Here is a 5683-nt window from a genome sequence, read left to right as displayed (position 1 = left end):
CCAGGGATCTCAAGATGGGAGGAGCACTGGAGCTGTAAGCTTCTGATTTAGGTTTGTGTAAGGGCCCTTTCACACGAGCGAGTTTTCCGCACGGGTGCAAAGCGTGATGTGAACGCATAGCACCCGCAATGGATCCTGACCCATTCATTTCAATGGGTCTGTGTACATGAGCGCTGTTTTTCACGCATCTGCGTTGCTTGAAAATCGCAGCATGTTCTATATTCTGCGTTTTTCGCGCAGCCCTGGCTCCATAGAAATGAATGGGATTTTGTATCCTGGAGCGAACCATACTGATAAATTCAGTGTGGTGAGCCATGATGACATGGCACCTAACATTACAGTTAATATGTTGATTATATTATTTACTTACCTATGTGAAGAATGGGTTAACCCAGATGCTGTGGGTGCTTGCGCTGATATCTTCAAATTTGATTGGAGATCACTTTAACTGCCAGTTTGAGAACCTATAAAAGAACAGAAAATAACGATTTTGGCTCATTCACGTAAGTATTTTTCAAGAGACAGACCTGCGTTCATCTGTGTCATGGAAGATCTGTTGAAACAACTTATTTTCAGAGCAGAAAGCCAAGGGGGAGAAGAATGGCTGAGGAAGTGCTTACAGCAAGGACCGGACCACCAAGAAGAGCTTCTTTTATCTTCTAATCCCGTCTGCTGCGCAGTACCTGGCGCGAGCGCCGAACTGATCGATCCTCCCTGCGATAATTTTTTGCGCATGCGCGAAAAACCTGAGACCCGCTCGCCGATTAAAAAACGTCAGCGGAGAGACAAGAGGGCATATTCCCCTTCACAATATGCGCCTCCTTCTAAGACCAAGAAAACCAACTTATCTTCAAGCCGAGCCAGCAGGAAAATTCAACGGCGTCATTTTCAACAGCATTCAACTGTCACTCAGGAGCCATCACCTGCTTCAACAGTTGATCATCCTCCTACATCATCTGCTTCTGGTGAGCTGAGTTATAACTTTTTAAGTGACTGCAAACCGCAGGGCACTATTAATCAAGAGATTAATTCACTTGACATTGATTCTTCTAAATTGAAGATTCAGTTGTTTGATGAATTTTTACTTTACCTATCTAAAAAGGATGAATCACCAAAAAATTTTTGGTCTGGATTAGCAGATGTCAGTCAAGTTAATACCCTTAATAGTCTGACTGCTGCTAATTCAACCATTCAACCGTTCACTAATGTACCTAAAATGTCCAATATTAACCCTGAAATGGCAGTAATTCCTGAGCTTGAATTTAACTCAGGTATAAAAGAGACATCTGTTAAAGAAGTTCTGGCGTGTCAAATTTCTCCATTAGGGTTTCATTTACCCTTGAGCGTGAAAGAAAAAATTTGGAGAAAAGAATATGTTGAAATTTTTTCTCTTCTTCCTTCATCTAGTGAGAATTTAAAAAGTGAATTATTGAAAGACAAAAAATCTGATTCTGAAGAAAATAGAAAATTACACCAGAAATCCTTTTTTAACTGGCTGCAAGCATTTAATATATACGCAGCAGTTTTGGGTGAAAAATTTCCTAGTCTTTGTACTGGTTTATTTTACCATGTAGATACTATTTTGGAGGCATATAGAAATTTTGGCGGAATGGGTTGGTGTCTGTATGACGAATCCTTTCGTCAGAAACTTGCAGTATATCCGAATCTAAATTGGGGTAGTAAAGATGTCGGGCTTTGGTTGAATTTAATGCTCCCTAACAAAAACAATCTTTTTCGTCAACCCAATTTCATTAACGTCAAAAAAGGTATCTGTTTCGCATTTAACGAGTCGCATTGCAGATGGCAACATAATTGCAAATACCGACACGAGTGTTCTTTCTGTGCCGGTTCTCATTCAGCCTCAAAATGTTTTAAAAAACAAGGTATTCACTTCCCAATTTCTAACAAGGAAATTCAATCGTTTAAACAAGGTGACTCCGCTGAATTTGCCAATAATAATTCAGTGGCTAGGTCATTACCCAAACATTCAGATGGCTAATTTATTAATTGACAGTTTTACCAATGGGTTTTTCATACCTGAATTTGTGGGTCCAGGTTGCATTCTAGTTGAAAATGCGTTATCTGTAAAACAAAATATTGACATTGTTAAAGAAAAAATTGAATCTGAAATTTTGGCAGGTAGGATTGCTGGTCCCTTGATTCTCCCCCCTTCTTGAATTTTCGTATATCTCCTTTAGCTTTAGTTCCTAAAAAAGAACCAAATTCTTTTCGTCTTATTCACAATTTATCTTATCCTAAATTCAGTTCCTTAAACGATGAGATGGAAAAAAATAAAGCCAGTGTGAAATACTCCTCATTTGATCAAGCTTTGTCTTTTTTACAAAAAGCAGGCCGCAATTCTCTTCTTGCTAAAGCTGACATTAAATCTGCTTTCAGACTACTACCTATAAACCCCATCGGTTATAATTCCTTGGGTTTTTATTTTCTCGATAAATTCTTTTATGATATGGCCCTTCCCATGGGATTCACCCTATCTTGCTTTTATTTTGAGGCGTTTTCAACTTTTCTACACTGGGTTATGGATATTCACTCAGGTAGTGGATTTTTACTACATTATCTCGATGACTTTTTATTTATAGGTCGTGTAGATTCGGATGATTGTATGAATCTTCTGAATAGATTCATTGGTATAGCTAAATATTTCTGCATTCCATTAGCTGTAGATAAAACTGTCTATCCTACTACGAATCTCAAGTTTTTGGGCATAGATAAAATACAGTAACAATGGAATTTAGCATACCAATGGAAAAAATCCAGAATACTGTTCAACAATTAACTCGCATATCCGGAAAAGAAAAAATTACGCTTAAACAACTTCAGTCTCTTTTAGGTTCTCTTAATTTTATTTCTCGTGTGATTCCCATGGGAAGGGTCTTTTCTAAAAGATTGTATGCTGCCACATCAGGTAAGTCCTCACCTCGATCCCATATTCGCATCACCAAACAACTAAAGGATGACATTTCAGTTTGGTTGCAATTTTTATGTGAATTTAACGGTCACACCATTTGGCAGGAAGAGTTTGTTGGCTCAGACACCTTGTCTCTTTATACAGATGCGTCTGGTGCTATTGGATATGGTGCTTATTTTGACAACTTTTGGTCTGCCGAACGTTGGCCTTTAAATTGGATTACTAATAACAAGTACTCAAAAAATTTGGTTTTTCTAGAATTATTTCCAGTTCTAGTTTCTCTAACAATTTGGTCCTCAGTGTTTCAGAATAAGAGAATTCTGCTAAGGTCGGACAATATGGGAGTAGTTTTTTCCATAAACTGTTTAACTTCAAAGTCTCCGTTAGTTTCTTCATTATTGCGTAAGATAGTTTTTCAATGTCTAAAATTTAACATTTGGATAAAAGCTAGATTTATTTCTGGGAAAACTAATTATATTGCTGATTATTTGTCCCGACAGCGCTTCAAGGAATTCTTCTTAATGACACCTCGAGCTTCCCGAATGGGAATTCCTTGTCCAACTCATCTTTGGGAGATATCAGAGGATTAACTAATGAACTTATTTTTGGTTCATTAGCCAAGAATACATGGGCAGCATATTCTGCCGCATGGTTGGATTGGAAGCTTTTCTGCATATCTCAAAAAATTTCTTACATTGATTTTAATTTAGGGAATTTTATCAAATTTATTATATATCTTTACAACAACGGTTTACAAGCCGATTCTATTTCTAAAAAATTATCGGGCATTTCTTTTTTCTTTAAATTAAAAGGCGAAAGCTCTATTCTGAATAATTTTATCATTAAACAAATGATTAAAGGTATCAAAAGAAAGTCAGTCCACAATGTTAAGACCAGCCCTTTATCTATTGAATTGTTACAAAAGGTCATATGTAATTTAGTATTAGTTTGTTCTTCGGAATATGAAACCAATTTATTTTCTGCAGCATTTTCTATAGCTTTCTTTGCTGCTCTAAGATTAAGCGAGATTGCTGCAGACAATAAAATCTCAAATCCCCCATTATTGATATAGGACCTTCAAAAGTTGTATGGATTTTTGGTGATGAACTGATTCAATTGGCTGAGAGAAGATCTGCTTTTAGACATTCTACTGTTAATTTAGGTTATTCAGCAGAATTTTCCATAAACTGGTTTTCCTTTGCTGACCTTAAAATTTCTGATATCTTCAAGAATGTCAGCCTTATATATTCAAAAATGTCGAAACCTGACCTGTTTATTTTACATATTGGCTCGTTTGATTTGGGAAAAATCAAAACGCATTTGTTAATTTATGAATTAAAAGAATTGTTATGTAAAATATGCTACTTACTTGATGGTGTTGTACTCGTATTTTCTGACATCATCCCAAAATTTTCTTGGTTCAATTCTGAGTTATCCTTTCTGGAAACAATTAGGAAAAGAATTAATAAAAAAAATGGAGATTTATTTGAAGGAAATTGGTCATGGCAATTACAGACATGTTGAATTAGAAGGATTCGTTAGAGGACTTTACCAAGAAAAGGATGATCAGCTTTCTGATATTGGATGTGATATATTCATTTCAGATTTGCAGAACATAATTGATAATGGTTTTTATTAAAGGCTTGCAATGTTTATTGGGCCACTTGTTTTTATGTGGCGTTGTGGGGTTAAGTCACTCTCTGAGTGGACTGAGTGTTATATGGTTTATTGGTTTAAATATTTACTTATTTATATTTGAGAATAAATTGGATTAACCAGATTATAATTAATTGGTTAAGTAATAAGCATTGCGGCCTTTAATTACCCAACTAAATAAATAAAGATATTTGCTTAAATTCTATTTTGAGTGATGATTTATTCTATTTTGTGAATTGGAGCGTATGACATCATGGAGCGAACCATACTGATAAATTCAGTGTGGTGAGCCATGATGACATGGCACCTAACATTACAGTTAATATGTTGATTATATTATTTACTTACCTATGTGAAGAATGGGTTAACCCAGATGCTGTGGGTGCTTGCGCTGATATCTTCAAATTTGATTGGAGATCACTTTAACTGCCAGTTTGAGAACCTATAAAAGAACAGAAAATAACGATTTTGGCTCATTCACGTAAGTATTTTTCAAGTTCCCTCCCTCCCTTCCCTATTTATTTTGTCGCTTTGCTTATTGACGGGGGTTAAGTCACTCTCTGAGTGGACTGAGTGTTATATGGTTTATTGGTTTAAATATTTACTTATTTATATTTGAGAATAAATTGGATTAACCAGATTATAATTAATTGGTTAAGTAATAAGCATTGCGGCCTTTAATTACCCAACTAAATAAATAAAGATATTTGCTTAAATTCTATTTTGAGTGATGATTTATTCTATTTTGTGAATTGGAGCGTATGACATCATGACCCATTCATTTCAATGGGTCTGTGTACATGAGCGCTGTTTTTCACGCATCTGCGTTGCTTGAAAATCGCAGCATGTTCTATATTCTGCGTTTTTCGCGCAGCCCTGGCTCCATAGAAATGAATGGGATTTTGTGAATAACGCATTGCATCCGGATGCAATGCATTGCGTTCCGTTTTTAACGCATGTTACTTAGCAACAGTTGAAGGTAGATTCCACAGGAAATGACCATTTTCTGAGCTGCTTTCTATTTAAGATCTTGCTGCCCTTGCTGAGCTCCAGACAAGATGCCAAGGCAACCCAGCAAGCCTATGGATATGGAGAAGA

The 5683-nt window shown here is 36.1% G+C and overlaps 1 long non-coding RNA gene across 1 annotated transcript; it reads right to left on the bottom strand.

Moving 5' to 3' along the window:
• Positions 1–283: 283 nt before the first annotated feature.
• On the bottom strand, positions 284–4992 carry LOC122935110. Its single transcript, XR_006388780.1, has 4 exons — positions 4934–4992; positions 4299–4369; positions 2038–2082; positions 284–464 (listed from the first exon to the last, which is right to left on the bottom strand). It is a non-coding gene; the product is annotated as an uncharacterized LOC122935110 (long non-coding RNA).
• Positions 4993–5683: the final 691 nt, after the last annotated feature.

Source organism: Bufo gargarizans, chromosome 4, assembly GCF_014858855.1.
Source record: "Bufo gargarizans isolate SCDJY-AF-19 chromosome 4, ASM1485885v1, whole genome shotgun sequence".
In the NCBI taxonomy this organism is placed as follows: Eukaryota; Metazoa; Chordata; class Amphibia; order Anura; family Bufonidae; genus Bufo; species Bufo gargarizans.
The sequence above is the reverse complement of the archived record's forward strand: the minus strand, read 5'-3'. Positions and strand labels throughout refer to the sequence as shown.